We start from the raw sequence: 18,070 nt of genomic DNA on the forward strand, positions 1-18,070 counted from the left end.
CAGCCCTCATGGTCGAATCTACAGGGACAAAACTTACTTTAAAACTTAATCAACAATCAACTGATGATATAATACCTGTAGGGTTGATCAACGGATCGAAAACCAGGCAAAAACCCTTCCGAAATCCCCCAAAATCGACTATAACTTGAATAATTAACCTAGGGTTTTGTGTGTGAGAATTTTCTAGGGTTTAGATCTGATTTCCAGCCTTTAGGTCGTGCATAAGCTCTTATATATAGTGGAATAACTTTCAAAACTTTACATCTAGGCCCTCGCACTTCGTTACAACTCGTTTTGGCCTTTAACGACTCTTTTAACGCCTATAGGAAAACTTATCGACCCTTATATCTTATCTGAAACATTAATTGACTTTATTAATCATTGTCAAATTTAATTTCATTACTTTAAATCACTTTAACACATATCTCATGTAGATTATTAAATTCACGTAAGCACATATAAAATGCATAGTAACTAACCGTCGCTAACGGCAAGTTAACGGTCAACGTCAAAAAGTTTTGGGATGTTACAAAAACCATTATGAAATGAGGCAGTAATATACACACAAATACAACAGAATCGAGATGATAACGAGTGTAATTATCTATTATTATTAGTCATATGATTACAAGGATAGGATCCGTATGACTACATCACTATGTTTACGGATTACAAACATAGTGACGACTTAATTAAGAATTACATGATAGTGGCGGAGTAACAAGGCATAGATCTCTACCTTGGAATACTTCGACGATACAATAGCTATTGCTAGGCCAATTCTGCCTAACCTCGTCAAACTCAAACCTAAGACCTATACAAATATTTATAATGACATGACACAAACCCTAATAACAAATACGGGCTGGGCTTCTTCACGATATGGGCTTCATGCACTTACGACCTCGCATTTACATGTCCAGATCGTATTTTGCATATTGATTACGACCTCGCAAATCCATGAGGTTGTATTTCAGCCCTAACAGTATTCATATAGCAACGACCATAAATTGTACACCAAAATTTCGTGTGTTGTCATTTTATTTGTAGGGTTTGGTTTATATAAAAAGAATCTGTATCATAAACAAAGCATTTAGAGTAGCTAGTTGTATTTCAAGCGGGTGAAAGTATAAAGCTATGTAGCCATTGATCTTCGTTTATTGCATGCCATAGTGATATGCTTTAATAATTACGAGACTCTTGCTTTTCTCATTTGTATACACTTTAAGTTCTTGCATGTTTCTCTTATTTTTTGGATACATTTTGTCATCCATTTAGATTATGTTTGATTTTGAAATTTTTAAATCTTCATACCCAAGTTTTGCTATTTAATGTCGTAATTGCTTTTATGTCTGCAATTTCTAAGTTAATTTCATAGATAGTTACTTTGTTGCTTGCTTTTTTGAATTATTCCTTTTTCATTTCAAATCACAAGTTTCTAAAAAGGTGTTTGCTATATATACATATATATTATTCCTTTTTGGGAGGTTTCACCGAGCACTAACATGACATGGTCTTGGCGTAAACATACTCAAATTAGATCATTGGTTAGAAAATTTTTCTGGTTCCAAGTTGGTAATGGCAAGAAGGCTAATACTTGGTTTGACAAATGGAACATTGAGTGTCCCCTGATGGAACATCTAACACCTAGAATGATCTTGAATGCAGGTCTCAATCTATCTTCTAAAGTGGCTGATGTTATAGAGAATGGAAAATGGAAGTGGCCAACACGCTGAAACACGAGGATCCCTCTTGTAAATATCCCACATATAATTGTTGATAAACCTGATGTCGTGTTGTAGAAGGATAGGAATGGTTTATTGAAGGAATTCACTGTGACTAATGCTTGGGAAGGGCTAAGCCTTAGATCCGAGAAGGTGACATGGTATCATCTTTTATGGTTTCCTCATTGCATCCCTAAACATGCTTTTCTCTTGTAGCTCGTTATGCACAAAAAGCTAAAGACTCAAGATACCCTTAGACATTGGGACCTGGATGAATGTTGCATCTGTGAAATGTCCATTATGTGAAGCTGAGCCCGATACGCATAACCACCTATTTTTTGAATGTTTGTTTTCTAAACAAATTTGGCGAGCTCTCCAAACTAAATCTGATTTACATCTTAATGTCTTCTCATTGGATGATGTTGTCAACGCAATACTCCCTATGGAAAACAAGAGATCAATTATGAGTGTGATATCCAAACTTGTCTCTTGCTGCTGTAGTTTATTATATCTGGAATGAAAGGAATATGAGACTCTTCCAGCAAAAAAGGCGAACCAAATAACAACTAGTTGAGATCATTTGTCAACCGTACGCTTGAAGCTTCTTACGTTTTGATTTAGGAAGACTACAAAAGTGGAACGTGCTTTGATTGCTTAGGACCTTCGTTCTTTATTATATCGCGGGGAATAGCTTGAGTTACTTTGTGTTCTTGTTAGTTGAGATGTGATTGTATTATGTATAGGATTCACATAGATTGATTGACGCACTAGGGTGCGATGCTTTGTATAGTCGGTTTGGCTTTAGCTAATCCACCTAAACTTCATCATTATAAAATCTAACCAGGGTGAACCCTTTTACCCAAAAAAAATCCTCACATCCCCACCTTATTGTCCGATGTGGGGATGTGGGGATTTTTTTTGGGGTAAAAGTCATCTAACTTGATATTGCACTGTCAATTTAGATGTTGCAACAAATGAAAATGTTTTGTTCTTGATTTCAATCCAACTATAATTAGATTGTGGGGTTCTAATAAAAAAAAAGTTCTATTCAAGGACATGAAACCGGATAAAATGACTATATTGGGGTTCCGTACAGGTAGCCATGTCATAAAAAATTTCAACACACAAGATAGAAAACATTAAAGGATAAAATAAAAAACACTAAATATGTGCATCTCCTTCTCCCAGTCTCCCCTCCAACCGAATCCCATTTTGCATCAAATCAAAAACTCTTTTTTCTTTTCATCAAAACATGTCACAAACTCTAATTATTGAAAAGATTATCTTGCAGCAACCATTTTTTTTCACTTCTTTTCTACCACTTATGCCTTTTCTTTGCTCCGCATTTTCCGCCACAACCACAAACCTCCGCCACCACCACAAGCCACCGCTATCATCAATCTACTGCGACTGTAAATAATTTTTGATTCGGGTTTCAGGCATGGGTTTGTGAATCCGTTGGTTTTAGTTTCTATCGGCATCTATTATGAAAGAAAAAAGCTATAACAATAACTTTGTGCCATTCCATTAAATATCATCGGAACCACCACCACTAACCACCGGCGCCGCCGCCTCCACCACCACCTTCAGTTTCTTTTATTATTAGATTGTGTGTTGTATTGAAATGCAAGAATGGAAGTAACAAGTGGTGTCAACGAAAAGAGATCGTAATGGAAATAATGATTTGTTTGAAAGAATTTTGGTAATAATGATTTGTTTGAATAAACTTTGGTGAAATCTTAATGGGTTATTACTAGATTTGTTGCACCTGGAAAAGGAAATATTAAAAGTTCAAAAAAAAAAAACAGGCTAGCTACTGGACACATCAGCAAAAATGTTTCCAATCTCACTATAGTAATTTTATCCGATTTCATACCCTTGAATAGAACCTTTATTTGTTAGAACCTCATAAAAACAAAAGTGTCAAAGTTGAAGCATTTTCTAAACAATTAGCCCTAAATTCATTTCAAAATTATATTATATAGAAAGTCTATATATTAGTTTTAATAAATGGAAATAAATTTTTTTTTACCAATAATCATAATTATAATAATAAAAATTTACAAAAACATATTAAAAAAACCATATACTATATGTTCCCTATATACCTTCCATATTTACTATTTTCATCTTTATACGTATAGTATTTTTATAATTTACTTAAAAATTAATGTCATTTATAATCTTAAATGTCCTAAAATCTTCTTCAAATTTAAATATTTAGAAAGTATGACAACTCGCGTATTACATGGGTCATTAATCTAGTTATAAATTAAACTTTGAGTTTTATGTTGTAATATTTTTTAAACATATGTTATTAAAGCAAAAGATTACATATTTAGATTCCACAGAACAGAATGAACGATTTTTTATATAACTTGTCGTACATATAAAAAGTTGTTTCCCTCATTCAATCGATATAACAAATAAAAACCCCCTAACACTTAATTAAATCAAAAGTATTAGAATGAATCGACATTCGATCATTCTTTTCGTTTTCTTTTTAATACTTTCTTAGTTGCGCCAGCCAATAATGACGATATCCTAATCCGAAAGGTGGAATGGGATGGAGAGGAATACCGTCTTTAGCACCATTTCAATGTTGTCAAGCACAAGTTTAACAAAACATACGCCTCCCAAGAAGCAGCTATAGGCTTTCCGGTTTTCTGTTTGGTATTTCTAGCTAGGTCTATTTATGATAATTTGTATTGTGGAAAATCTTGTGAGTTAGGTTGACTCATAATAAGTCTTTCTTGTTTATTTGGATACTTCAATTACTACTAAATGCATGTAGATTACATTTACTTGGAGTAAAATTCGAAACTCATAACTTAAGCAAACAAAAATAGACTAATGGTCTTGTGGAATATAATAGAAAGGAGACAAACGATGATAGTGAAATTATTACCCACTTATGTGCAAATTAAATAACGATTGTAACAATTTTCAGAAAAATAATAACGATTGTAACATTTAGAAACCAACACATGCATTTTATGGAATTTAATAGGAAAGAAACAAACCATAATTATGGCAAATTGTTTTTTCAATTTTCTTTTGAAATGGGCCATAATAAAAAAAAACTTTAAATTTAGAAAATGAACTGTGTTTTTCAATTGAAATTCTAGGAGAAAAATTGACAGTTAGTGTGGAATTTTTAAGCAACTTAAATATAAATTAACTTAAACAACTTTCTTCTTCACAAATCACTATAATCATATTGATTTTAAAGACACATTATACACCTCTATACACAATTATTGCGTTAAAAATTGTTTAACAAAACATACGCCTCCCAAGAAGAAGCTATAGACTTTCCAGTTTTCTGTTTGATATTTCTAGCTAGGTCTATTTATGATAATTTGTATTGTGAAAAATCTTGTGAGTTGGGTCGACTCATAATAAGTCTTTCTTGTTTATTTGGATACTTCAATTACTACTAAATGCATGTAGATTGTATTTACTTGGAGTAAATTTCGAAACTCATAACTTAAGCAAACAAAAATAGACGAATGATCTTGTGGAATATAATAGGAAGGAGACAACCGATGATAGTGAAATTATTACCCACTTATGTGCAAATTAAATAACGATTGTAACATTTAGAAACCAATACATGCATTTTGTGTAATTTAATAGGAAAGAAACAAACCATAATTATGGAAAATTGTTTTTTCAAATTTCTTTTGAAACATAAAATAGTCTAGGCCATAATAAAAAACTTCTAATTTAGAACATGAAATGTATTTTTCAATTGAAATTCTAGGAGAAAAATTGACCATTAGTGTGGAATTTTTAAGCAACTTATATATAAATTAACTTAAACATCTTTCTTCTTCACAAATCACTATAATTATATTGATTTTAAAGACACATTATACACCTCTATACACAATTATTGCATTAAAAAATTGTTTAACAAAATATACGCCTCCCCAGAAGAAGCTATAGGCTTTCCAGTTTTCTGTTTGGTATATCTAGCTAGGTATATTTATGATAATTTGTATTGTGGAAAATCTTGTGAGTTAGGTCTACTGATAATAAGTCTTTCTTTTTGATTTGGATACTTCAATTACTATTAAATGCATGTAGATTACATTTACTTGGAGTAAAATTCGAAACTCATAACTTATGCAAACAAAAATAGAAGAATGATCTTGTTGAATATAATAGGAAGGAGACAAACGATATAGTGAAATTATTACCCACTTATGTGCAAATTAAATAACAGGTATAACAATTTTCAGGGAAATAATAACGATTGTAAAATTTAGAAACCAACACATGCATTTTGTGGAATTTAATAGGAAAGAAACAAATCATAATTATAGAAAACTGTTTTTTCAATTTTCTTTTGAAACAAAAAATAGTCTGGGCCTTAATAAAAAACTTTTAATTTAGAAAATGAACTGTGTTTTTCAATTGAATTTCTAAGAGAAAAATTGACCATTAGTGTGGAATTTTTAAGCAACTTATATAAATTAACTTAAACTTTCTTCTTCAGAAATCACTATAATCATTTTGATTTAAAGACACATTATACAACTCTATACACAATTATTGCGTTAAAAAGTTGTTTGACAAAACATACGCCTCCCAAGAAGAAGCTATAGGTTACCCGGTTTTCTGTTTGGTATTTCTAGCTAGGTCTATTTATGATAATTTGTATTGTGAAAAATCTTGTGAGTTAAGTTGACTCATAATAAGTCTTCTATGTTTATTTGGATACTTCAATTACTACTAAATGCATGTAGATTACATTTACTTAATGTAAAATTCGAAACTCATAACTTAAGCAAACAAAAGTAGACTAATGATCTTGTGGAATATAATAGGAAAGAAACAAACGATGATAGTGAAATTATTACCCGCTTATGTGCAAATTAAATAACGATTGTAACAATTTTCAGGGAAATAATAACCATTGTAACATTTAATAACCAACACATGCATTTTGTGGAATTTAATAGGAAAGAAACAAACCATAATTATGGAAAATTGTTTCTTCAATTTTCCTTTGAAACAAAAAATAGTCTTGGCCATAATAAAAAACTTTTAATTTAGAAAATGAACTTTGTTTTTCCAATTAAATATCTAGGAGAAGAATTGACCATTAGTGTGGAATTTTTAAGCAACTTATATATAAATTAACTTAGACAACTTTTTTCTTCACAAATCACTATAATCATATTGATTTTAAAGACACATCATACACCTCTATACACAATTATTGCGTTAAAAAATTGTTTCAAAACTCTGTGAACTAATTAGAACTATTATTAGTCCATGGCTTAATAGCTTAGTGACATCTTAGTGGTGGGTTAAGGCCTAATGACCATAAGTTCATAGGTTCAAAACACACATAGGGGGTTTTCTCCTCATATTTATTGGGTTTCCTACTGAATTGGTCTATTGGCATTATTTCATAGTGGGGATATATGATCGGGTGGTACCCTAGTGGTACGATAATACTCCAGTAGTCCGTCAGTGATCCAAATTTATCGTTCAAAAAAATTAAGTCACACTATAATAACGAAATGTAATTCTTAATATTAATAACAATAATACAGAAAACTTACTAAAAAGGTAATATGAGGTAATGTCAAAGTTTTTGCTTTCCAACTTTAGTAAACCAACACTCCAATATGTCAAGTTTTTATTTGCCAAACATGAAGAGATACAAGTTAGCTCGCATTGATTATATGCATATTGGCCTTAGAAAAAATGTCTACTAACATGGAAAGACCGATACACACGAAACGATAAAGGATGTCCAACAATTAGGGGAGAGGGAGTCGAAGGGGATGGCTGAGCGAGATGGGTGCGAGCTGGGGAGGGATGAGCGAGATTCGGGTGCCACGAGAGCGAGTTGTACGTGAGATGGAGGTAACGAGCTTTGAACTCGCAAAGGGTTGAAGAAAGGTTGGACCTGCAGGGACTAAAGGTGACATATTTGGAAACTTGAACTAACCATTACAAGGACCAAAGGTGGAAGAAAACATGCACCAGGGGACCAAAGATGCAATTATTCTGAAAGTTTTTATTTTTATTTTCTTATATATATATATACTCATTTAAACTTCCAAAAACACAACACACACTCAATATTAATTTCTAAAATGACATTTTATTTTTTTTAAAAAGTACATTACAACATAATTAAAACTACTTAAACCATTATAAACTAATTAAAAGTAATTACAACTTAATTTAAAATCTCATAAACTGCTTCGGCTATTATGATCAAATGGTTTATGGTGATGACCGCACAGGCAAGTTTTTCCATAGCAATTTCAATCTTGTCAATCTTCTCATGCAAATAAGTAAATTATTGACACTCGAGATTAATATAATGGCCGGTTTGTGTATAATCGATCTGTTTGAACACCATTGCTTCTTCGATTTTAGTTTTCAACCAACTGCAACAAGTTCCTCTTTAAACCTTCGGTGGTCGAGGATATCAGCCATGATACTGTCATTCACTGGATCGACATTCATTGGTGGTTTTCGGTTAGAGGCATTTGATGAAGAAGCCATTTCAGATATATAGAAGTTTGAGTTTTGATCTGAAATCTTTTATAAGGTCCCAATATTTATAGGTAGACTACAAAGACGCTCCTCCAACGTTCAAAATTCAAAATATTTACACAATTAGTCCCTCTAACGTTTGAATTCAAAATATTTACACTTTCAGACCTTCAAACGGCCAAAAATTCAAAAACATTTACACTTAAAGTCCCTGAACGGCTACCTAGATTGTCACTCTATAAATAGCAACCTAGAGCACAATTCAGATTCATCACAATTCCAAATTTCATTCTTCTACAAACTCACTCACTCTTTCTAACCAAATAACGTCCTCATCATCAAAAAAGAATGTTCACCGACCTCGTCTGACCGAAGATGAGATGAAAACACGAATCATGGCCGATATCAAAGAGGACATCAAACAGAACTCTTTGGGTTTCTGGGTTACCTACGTGAGAAAATAAGACAATGCGAGCAACAGGTTGAGGCAATAGAAGCACCAGGCCGCAAGGTCTCAAAACACGAAGAGACATATTCGTTGTTTCTGCAGGATGAGAGCAAGAGGGTCAAAAGTGTGGTCGATGATGTTTTTAAGGGTGGCCACACGTTGGGTGACCAATGCAGATGGGCTAAATCGTACCACGACAATTGCGGAGAAGACAAAACAACAGATGAAGTCAAATGCCTGCAACACAACAAGTGGTGGCTCAATGAACGCGCTTACTGTGGATTAGGAAAAATGTCAATCAAAGATGATGACGATGGAGAGTAGTTATGTTTTTTTTTTAAATTATGCATTGTGTGTTTTTATTACGTACGTGTGTTTTTTACCTTTTAAATGTAATGTATTTTAAGTGTTCTGTAATATGTTTTGTTATTAATAAAAGATATAAATTCAAAAAGGACTAGTTATATAAAGTTTATAAATGTTAAGGATGAATTATTAAAATGTGAAGAAAAAGTTGAGAGTGATGGTTGCAAAAAAAAAGGTTGAAAAAAGGTTGGAGAGTTGAAATGAGTTAGAGTAATTTGATTGAAAGGAGATGAGAGGGTTGAAACATTCCACTCCCTCCCACCACCCTTATGTTCAAATGGTTGCCTCTTATAATATGTGATTCAACATGCTTACTTTGTTTATTCAAGTTCGAACAACCGCATCAATGTCTTTAACGAATCTATATTGTTTGAAGATTAATTTACTACTCCAAGATAGAGAGATCTCGCGGCGTGTATATGATATTGTTGGGAATCAATAATTTACAATGGAGTATTGCTTCACTGATGGAGTTTATTTGAAATGGGTGAATCTTGTAACGGCGATTGAATGTCTAGTTGAAGAAGAAAAAAAACATGAAGTTCAAGAAATACCAAAAGCTACAAGAAAGGATAGTGAATGAGCATATTTATCGTGTTTCAAGTTTGTTGAGGGATCATAAAATCCCAGATACGACCATTTAAATTTAACAAAATAATATGAATCATAACACTTGTGTGAAGTTACATAACATGATTATCGATCGAGGACAACAAACGCCCAATGTTGAAACACATCCAAATGCGTATATATAGACAGTAATCGTCTTTTTATAATTAATTTACTGGATTCCTATTAACGTAATGGTATTATTCACTAAATGTTTATTTTTTAATTTATAAAAAATAAAAAATGTTTAAGTGATACATGAAGTGAAGACGTGTCGTTGATAAAATTATGCTAATTGGTGTGTCACTCTTAAGTATATTACTAATGTACCGTTAAGGATGAAAGAAATCACTATTGGGAAAGATCATAAAGCAAGCTAGGTACATAGAAATAGCGTTTGCATTTCGTTTCTTTTGTTATCATATACTCGTATATCTTTATGAGCACAAACTAAAGTTAATTACCTGATGGCCATCAATTTCGACTCTTCTAGTTAGAGTCTAGGAACTAAGAACCATGTTTATTTTGTGTTTCAGTTTAAATATTTTATCTTAGACTTACAATTTACATAGTGAAATCTTTTTGACCAAACTAATATACATGTTTAGCACCTTAGTAAGCAAAATATTGCGTTTACCAAGAACTTGATGAGTTGATGTATTTTATATTCTTGTACATATATAATTGTAAGAATAGAGAAATTAATACTTATATATATGCAACACATTATAAGTACACTCCAATAGTTACGGTGTTAGATACTCTATTAATACGTATTAACCGTTTCGTGGTTGAATTCCAAGTTCTTGTGTGGTGCTTACTATAAAAATAAGGTAACAAATCAATAAAAACTCTTCAAAGTTAGTGTAAGGTAAGACTCGAAAGATGTATATATGGTTGCATTAGGCCTTTACTTAACGTATAATATCTAAACCACTTAATTGGGCGGTCGGTTGCATCAAAAGTAGAATAATAATATTAATTAATACCAGAGGTGACCAACCAAGTCAGTGGAACAACTATTGTCTGGGCATTAAACTTTTCGACGTGGCTTGTTTTGGGCTTAACATGTCACATATTTTGTCTTTGCTTTTATCTTTTACTTCAAATCTGTATATTAAATTTATTTTCATATTAAATTTTTATACTATATATATATATAAACTAAAGTAGTAGAGTTGTAAACTATAATTTCTTTTAGAAAATAATTACTCCTCCTAACATATTCTTCTAAAAGTTCTTCAAATATTATAATCATGACACATGTGTTGATGAATGAACTACATTTTTATTTCCATGCTAAGATTGTAAAATGAATTATCTATTTTGTTAAATATGTGTTGATAAATGTGAGATATATTTTTAACTTATTTATTTATTTTTTAATTTTTTTAATAATAAATAACTTAATTTGTTGCTATATAAAAAATATTTTTTTTGAGAAACTATTTGAAATAAAAGAAATGTTAATTATTAAAACTTTATTGTATATTAAAAAAATAATTTGGTTGGGTTGTTAATGAGAGTGTAAAAGTTGGTATAAGTTGGGTTGGGTAGATATAAAAGAGTGAATTTAAATTTTTAATGAATAGTATTGATGGGTTGGGTTGTGAATCGGTATGATCTTAAGTAACCAAAAGTTTGTTGGGGATATAGGATATACAGTTTCAAACAAAACAATCGGATAACAATGATCTCTTAAAGGCGTGTAATCACTTTAAGATCAAATCAATTTAGTAGTTCATCCAAATTATAATTCAGAAATTGAGAATCTTCGATAGATTAGTTTGAGAAAAGATTGAACTAAAGAAAAGAACAATATGACAAGAATGAATTATGAATTTGTGTGTCATGTTTCAGGCTCATTAACTACCTTATAAACATTTACTTTTAGGTTTTTAAAATAGTCAAAAAATACACTCAGTTTGACCCCTGTCAGGGGCTACCACCCCTTAGACTTCACTACCAAAGGCGCTGCCCCCAGATACCTATTTGTTATTGGTTTCGCCCTTAAGGTCATAATAAGTTCACTTAAACATGCATTTCTCATATTTAAATTAGTTATACGTGTCTTATTATGACTATATTGGTCAATCAAAATTAATTCAATTACATTAAAATATACAACAAAGATTTATTCATTTATAATGGTTAGTCATTTAAAATTTATAGTCTAAAGCATCTTTTCATTCTGTCAGGGGTATTTGATATGATGTAATGGAAACAGAGAAAAAAAAAAGTTGTTTGCTTGCATAATAAACGAAAATAGTAAAGTAGTACTGGGAATGATCTCCATTATTTTTCTATCTATAAACTGAAGAAATTAGTTGAGAATAAAAAAAAATGTTATATAATTTAGACAGAGTTTTATATATTAATTTTATTTATTTATTTTTAGATAAAATGATTACCTTGTTTGTTTATCTTTTTTTTTTTACCTATACTAAATTCTAAAAAAATAGCCCTTAGGATCGACATCGAGGTACCGATTAAAAATAAATACCTAAATATCTTATACTAGATAAGGTAAGTGGATATCGTTCCCACAAGAAACGTATGTGGTTTTAGTCAAGTTTGAACAATTTCGATTTGTTTTGACGATAATAGCAAAACTAATCTTGATTAACTAAAATGGCAATGAAAATTAATTAACAAGATTTATACTAATTAAACAAGGCAATAATAAAAATAAAGTTGTGGACAGTAACAAAAATGTGCATCATTCCCGGCTCCTAGATAATTGAATTAACTAGTTCAACAAACCCTATGAATTATTTGTTCCAATCACATAGATATAGTTTGTCAAGTTGAAATAAACTATTTTGGGCACAACCTATGTTTACCACACAACTTGTCTTAATCCCTACTCTAGTTGGACTCGGCACAAATTGTTGATTCGCAATAGACTGTCTTGCAATAATTCAAATAACAACTTAAATAAACAAATATTCAAGTACTTGCATAAATCACCAACGAAAAATTAATGTTCATACAAATCAATAAAAAGTTGCTAGACATAGTTAAACAAGAATCATTCACAAGGAGAGATAACGATAAGTTTAGCCGGACATCTCCATCTTCAAATCTTTAATGGTTGATGAAGAAATTATTTGATACATGAATGGAATGATGGTTGAAATGATTATGAGTGATTCAATGATGTGTGTGTTATTGGGATGTTGCAAGGGTTTAGATCTGATGAAAATATCTTAGAAACAGCCCCAAAGTCGACTGGAATGATTGTGGTTTGTAACTTACGGTTTAAGGTAGGTATTTATAGGTTTAAGGCAAAACCCTAGCTGGCCGACCTACTCCCAGCAGCGCTCAAAAGGTCCCAGCGGGGCTGGTATGCTTCAGGATCATTTCCAGCGGCTATGGCTAGACTCCCAGCCAGCAGCGCCGCTGGCTGGTTGTGAGCGCCGCTGGCCCTGGACATCAACATCAAAGTTGTAGATCTTTCTCTCACATTTCTGTGGATAGCTTAGTCGTTAAAAACGGAATTCGTATGAAGAAGTTATGCCAAAAATACTAACACGTGGCTATTGGCTTCATGTTGGCACAAGTTTCTTCATCTTAATCTTGAATCTCGACCCGAATCTTCATCGAACCATCATTTATCTTGCTTTAAGTCCTTTATCAACATTTCTTGATGTTTTCCTTTATGCCACGAGCAATGAACCTGAAATCACATATACATGACATTAAGCATCATAAGTTCACTCAAAAGACTACAAAATGGCCAAAACGAATGCGGTAAAAGTCTATAAAATTATCGCTCATCACACTATGTAAAAAGTTACATAGGAGAAAATATTAAAAATATCTCTAATGATTATATTACATTATCAATTCTTTTATCTTTTATAATATCTCTATCAACTCTTTACATTCATTTCTTTTACATCAATTATCTACATCACTCGACGTCTCTACTATCAACAGTTGTCCCTCAACACCACATCGCCATTGCCACAAATACCGTAGCATTGTGCGGGATATCGTGCTAGTCTTTATCAAATTTGGTTATATATGTTACTTTCTTTTTAACTACTTTTTATGTTTTCTAATTTTAATCTCTATTACATTTTTAATCTTTATAAATTTTTTCTCTCAAACACCTCCTAGCATTATATTGTCTTATATATAATTCCAACATGTTAAGGTGATTCCATATCATATATAAACCACTTGATTAACTTCAACACTTTTCATTGGTCAACGAGATCGATCAATGAGTTTTCTAATACCTGGGTAAGGCATTCAAGATATGATATATAATGCACCATAGTTTTTGTTTTTTTTAAATGGATTAACAGTATAGTAAAATTATGCGCTTATGCCAATTTTTAGAACATAATAATATAATGTTATATGTTACAACTTGGGGATGTGTATACTTTGACACTTTTTGGAGATCTTTTCAAGTAAAATCAACTACTTTCAATCAAGAGAATCGTCATTTCATAGGTTATATACATACTCTCTCCGTCTCATTATAAATGTCTTACTTTAAATATTCAAATTCTTAATCTTTAAATTTTGATTTTAAATATATATTTTTATCTTATATTAAAGTTGATGAAAATTATATCATTAAAAACAATTCTAAAACACAATTAATTTATATAACTTTCACTATGTATTATCAAACACAAAAAATTATTTACGGTCAACATTATAAAAGTTAGACTTTAATATTTCAAAACATGACATACGAAAAGAGTATATAATTAGGAACAATAAAACTACCTCCCTAATCTATATCTTTTGGATGGTATATTTCCCTTTGGTTGTATGTAAGTTTTTCATGTGAATCTTGTGTGCATCTAAATCATCACACGTTTTTTTATCAAAAATCTTGTAATTGACTCAATATCACAAGAATTTTCTTAAACATTAATTATATTATACCCTGTCCCACTAAAGTTGTTCATATTTAAAATTTCAAAATAAAATTTTTATTCATTTTGACTGTAAGTATTTTTATTTGTGTTATATAATAATTGATTAAAGTTATACCAATGAAACACACATCTAAAATGCAATAATCAATTCATATAACTTTCATCAAATACTATATAACATAAACAAATATATTTACGGTTAAAGTTCGTAAAGTTTAACTTTAAAAATAAAAAAATGGACAAAATTAGTGGAACGGAAGGTATCTGTTTAGTGGGATTTTAATTTTCGTTCTTCATTTACATTAACAAATTCGGTTTTTGACTTTTCATTGTTTATAAGGTTTTGATTTTAGTTAAGTTCAGAATTTTTATTATTTTCTGCAACTTTTTATTATATTACTTTAATTTATAGAAGATTATTTTTTTTGTAAAGTAATTTATAGAAGATTATTAGTGTTAAAAGAATGTGTGTTGTTTCACTAAACCTGCTATGTGGGCCCTCGGTAGAGTTTACTCTAAGATCTCGAGTTCGAGCCTTGGTAGGTTCTCCTCGACGGTATTTTTCAATTATGGGGGTAGTATGGTGATAAAGACTATTTAGGATCCGCTTAGTGCGGGACCCTTTCGTTGTGCAACTATCACATATCATACGCGTCTGAGGTAAAATTCACTGGTAAAAAAAAAAAAAAAAAAGTGTGTTATATGTCGCATTCAATCTTGGTTCCAGTATTGAATAATTGATTAATTTCTAGACTATACATATAGTAAACAATATTTTAGAAAAAAAAATGAATTTAGAAAGATATAACGTGAATATGGTCGGTGGATTATAAGGTTTGAAAGTTTAATTGTTTGACTTCTTATGATGTCTCTTATGGGAAAATTCGAAAATGATCGATGATTGAATGTAGTAGTTTGGTCTAATTTATTGAAATGAGCATGATATTCGCGCAAGGCGGCGGCAGTAGTGGAGAACGCGTTATGTTTTATTAGGGGTTTAGAGTAATTACGTAAAAAAACAAAAAAAAAAACAAAAAAGTCTAAGGGCAAATAAAGTGAGTTTTGTTTTATTAGACAGAAATATTTAATAATGGAGTGGAGGTAGTCAAATCCGTTAACTTGGCTGGTTCATGTACAAAGTGTTGGTGTTCAACTAAAATTTAATTAATTACTCGATGTTTTATGTCAATCACCCAAATAAATTAATGATCCTAATCGTCACATAATCACATTCCACAATCCATACGAACAACTTTTTGTTGTAACTATTCTTTCATCAATAGACGTCAAAATAAAACTTTTTTTTTTTTTTTAACCATTCAATCGCTTAGCATACTTTCGTAAAGCATTTCTTTTCAAACACGTTTAACTTAAATTATGAAAATATAAAATAATGTTGTTGGTATTAGGAATGCAACATCACGCCGACTCTAAACCATTTAAAATGGTCAGGAAAAGTGATGCGGGAGACCCGTAACCCGGTTGACTAGACCCGTGGTGGGGTTTAATTCAAGTTATCTTTTATTTTAAGTAAATAATCTTTTATTTTAATAAGTTATCTTTTTATTTATTAGGATAACTATGACTTGATTTGCTTCCCATTTTAGAGGTATTAAGATTAGTATAAATAAGGATTTTGGTTATTGTAAAATTCAGTTGATTATTATTGAGTTTTATAAGAATATTGATGTTTTGTCAATGTTTTCGGTCTTTGATTTAATTATTTGTTCTTAAGTCATTTGAATGCGTATGTAACTGCATCAAAAAGGGTCCGCCGCACCAAAAATTTTGATGTTATTGTTTGAACATCTTTTCGGTCAGGGTCGTCCCTGAAGATTCATAGATATTGGCAGAGCGTCAAAAAAGGGCCCATAGGCTAAGCGTAACAAATTTTATTATACCTATGGTTAATTGTATAAAATATTAAACCTTTTTATTATAATAATTAATAACTAATAAAGTTAAACATTAATAAGGTTGATTAATTATTATCTTCATAAAATACAAATATTACCTGCAACTTAAAGCAAAGTAGGGACAAAAGACAATTTGTGCGATGATCAGATGATGTGATCACTTTGACAGAGGCACAGAGCACCACTTGACTGCTTGAAAATTGTCGAATTGAGTTGACTGCGTAGGTTTTTTTTTATGTATAAAGCCGGTATAAATTTTAATTATATATATATATATAATATAAAAATAAAAAAAATCGGGCCTCCTAAAAAACCGGGCCTCAACCCGTCGCCCACTTTGCCCCCTTGTAAACCGGCCCTGTTTTCGGTCATTTGATATCGATCAAACAGGTTGTCTAATTAAGTAAAGATTAGAATCATTGAACTAGTTTTGCATTAAGACTGCAGAGTACTGCATTTGTGTCTTCACAATCTCTTTCGATGACCCTATTAGGACATTTTGTTCGTTGGCTCGAATTTTCATGCATTTCTTGTTGCTTTTCAGCCTTCACATCTGTTAAATGAAGGTAAGAACATCTCCAATGTTAAATTTTGAATAGCTTTCTTGTAGAAAAAGATAGATGTAAAAATGTGTAAGAGATATTCATAAAAAAAAAAAGCTTTATCTCTAATGATAAAAAGCTTTTAAACTATATAAAAAACTGATTTGATAAATGTGAGATTTGACGAAAAGCTTGATAAACATCAACCTATAGGTTCCTAATTGAATCTATTTTTGTACTATTTTATTTAGTTTTAAGCTTTTAAAAGCTTTTGCCTATCACACTCTATGATTTATCACTTCCTATGACCTATTACCCTCACCATCTCACCGCCGCAACGCTCAGATACTTTTTCTTATATCATAAAGATGATTGATATATTACAAAAATGTATCTCTAATTTTCAAGGTAACTTAAAAAAATGGAAATGGTGTGTTAAATGATATTTGAATTAGGGATGAGCAAAACAACCGTTGACCCGCGCCCGACTCGAAACCGACCTGAACCGACCCGCCCGTTGCCCAAACGGGACGGGTCGTGTGAAGGAAAAAATGTGAAGAAAACCCGAGACCCGCCCATACCCGACCCGAACCAAACCGACCCGGACCTTCATGGGCCGGGTCACGGTTTCGATTTCATGGATTCATGGGTCGCGGGTCGGGCCGGGTTTTCGTGGGTCGGGCCATTTGCACATCCCTAATTTGAATGTTTGAAAATGGATTATATACATGTTTAAAATTTTATGTTAAATAATACTTGTATGTTTAAAAATGAATGTTATGAGGCTTTAAGTGGTGTATCAAACGATATCTGTGTGTTTAAAATACATGAAATAACAATTTATTAAAAATGCTTTAGTGGTATTAAAAGAAAGCCAATGATGACTAGTCTAACTAGTCAGAGGCATCTCACATTTTACCCAAGGTTTTGAGTTCGATCCTTACGGATGACAAGTCTTGGGATTTTTTCTCCGAATACTTGTAATGGTCCATGGTCAACATCTCGTTGTCTAAGATACATTTGCAAGGCTTCA

The sequence above is a fragment of the Erigeron canadensis genome, chromosome 3 (genome assembly GCF_010389155.1).
Source record: "Erigeron canadensis isolate Cc75 chromosome 3, C_canadensis_v1, whole genome shotgun sequence".
Classification (NCBI taxonomy): domain Eukaryota; kingdom Viridiplantae; phylum Streptophyta; class Magnoliopsida; order Asterales; family Asteraceae; genus Erigeron; species Erigeron canadensis.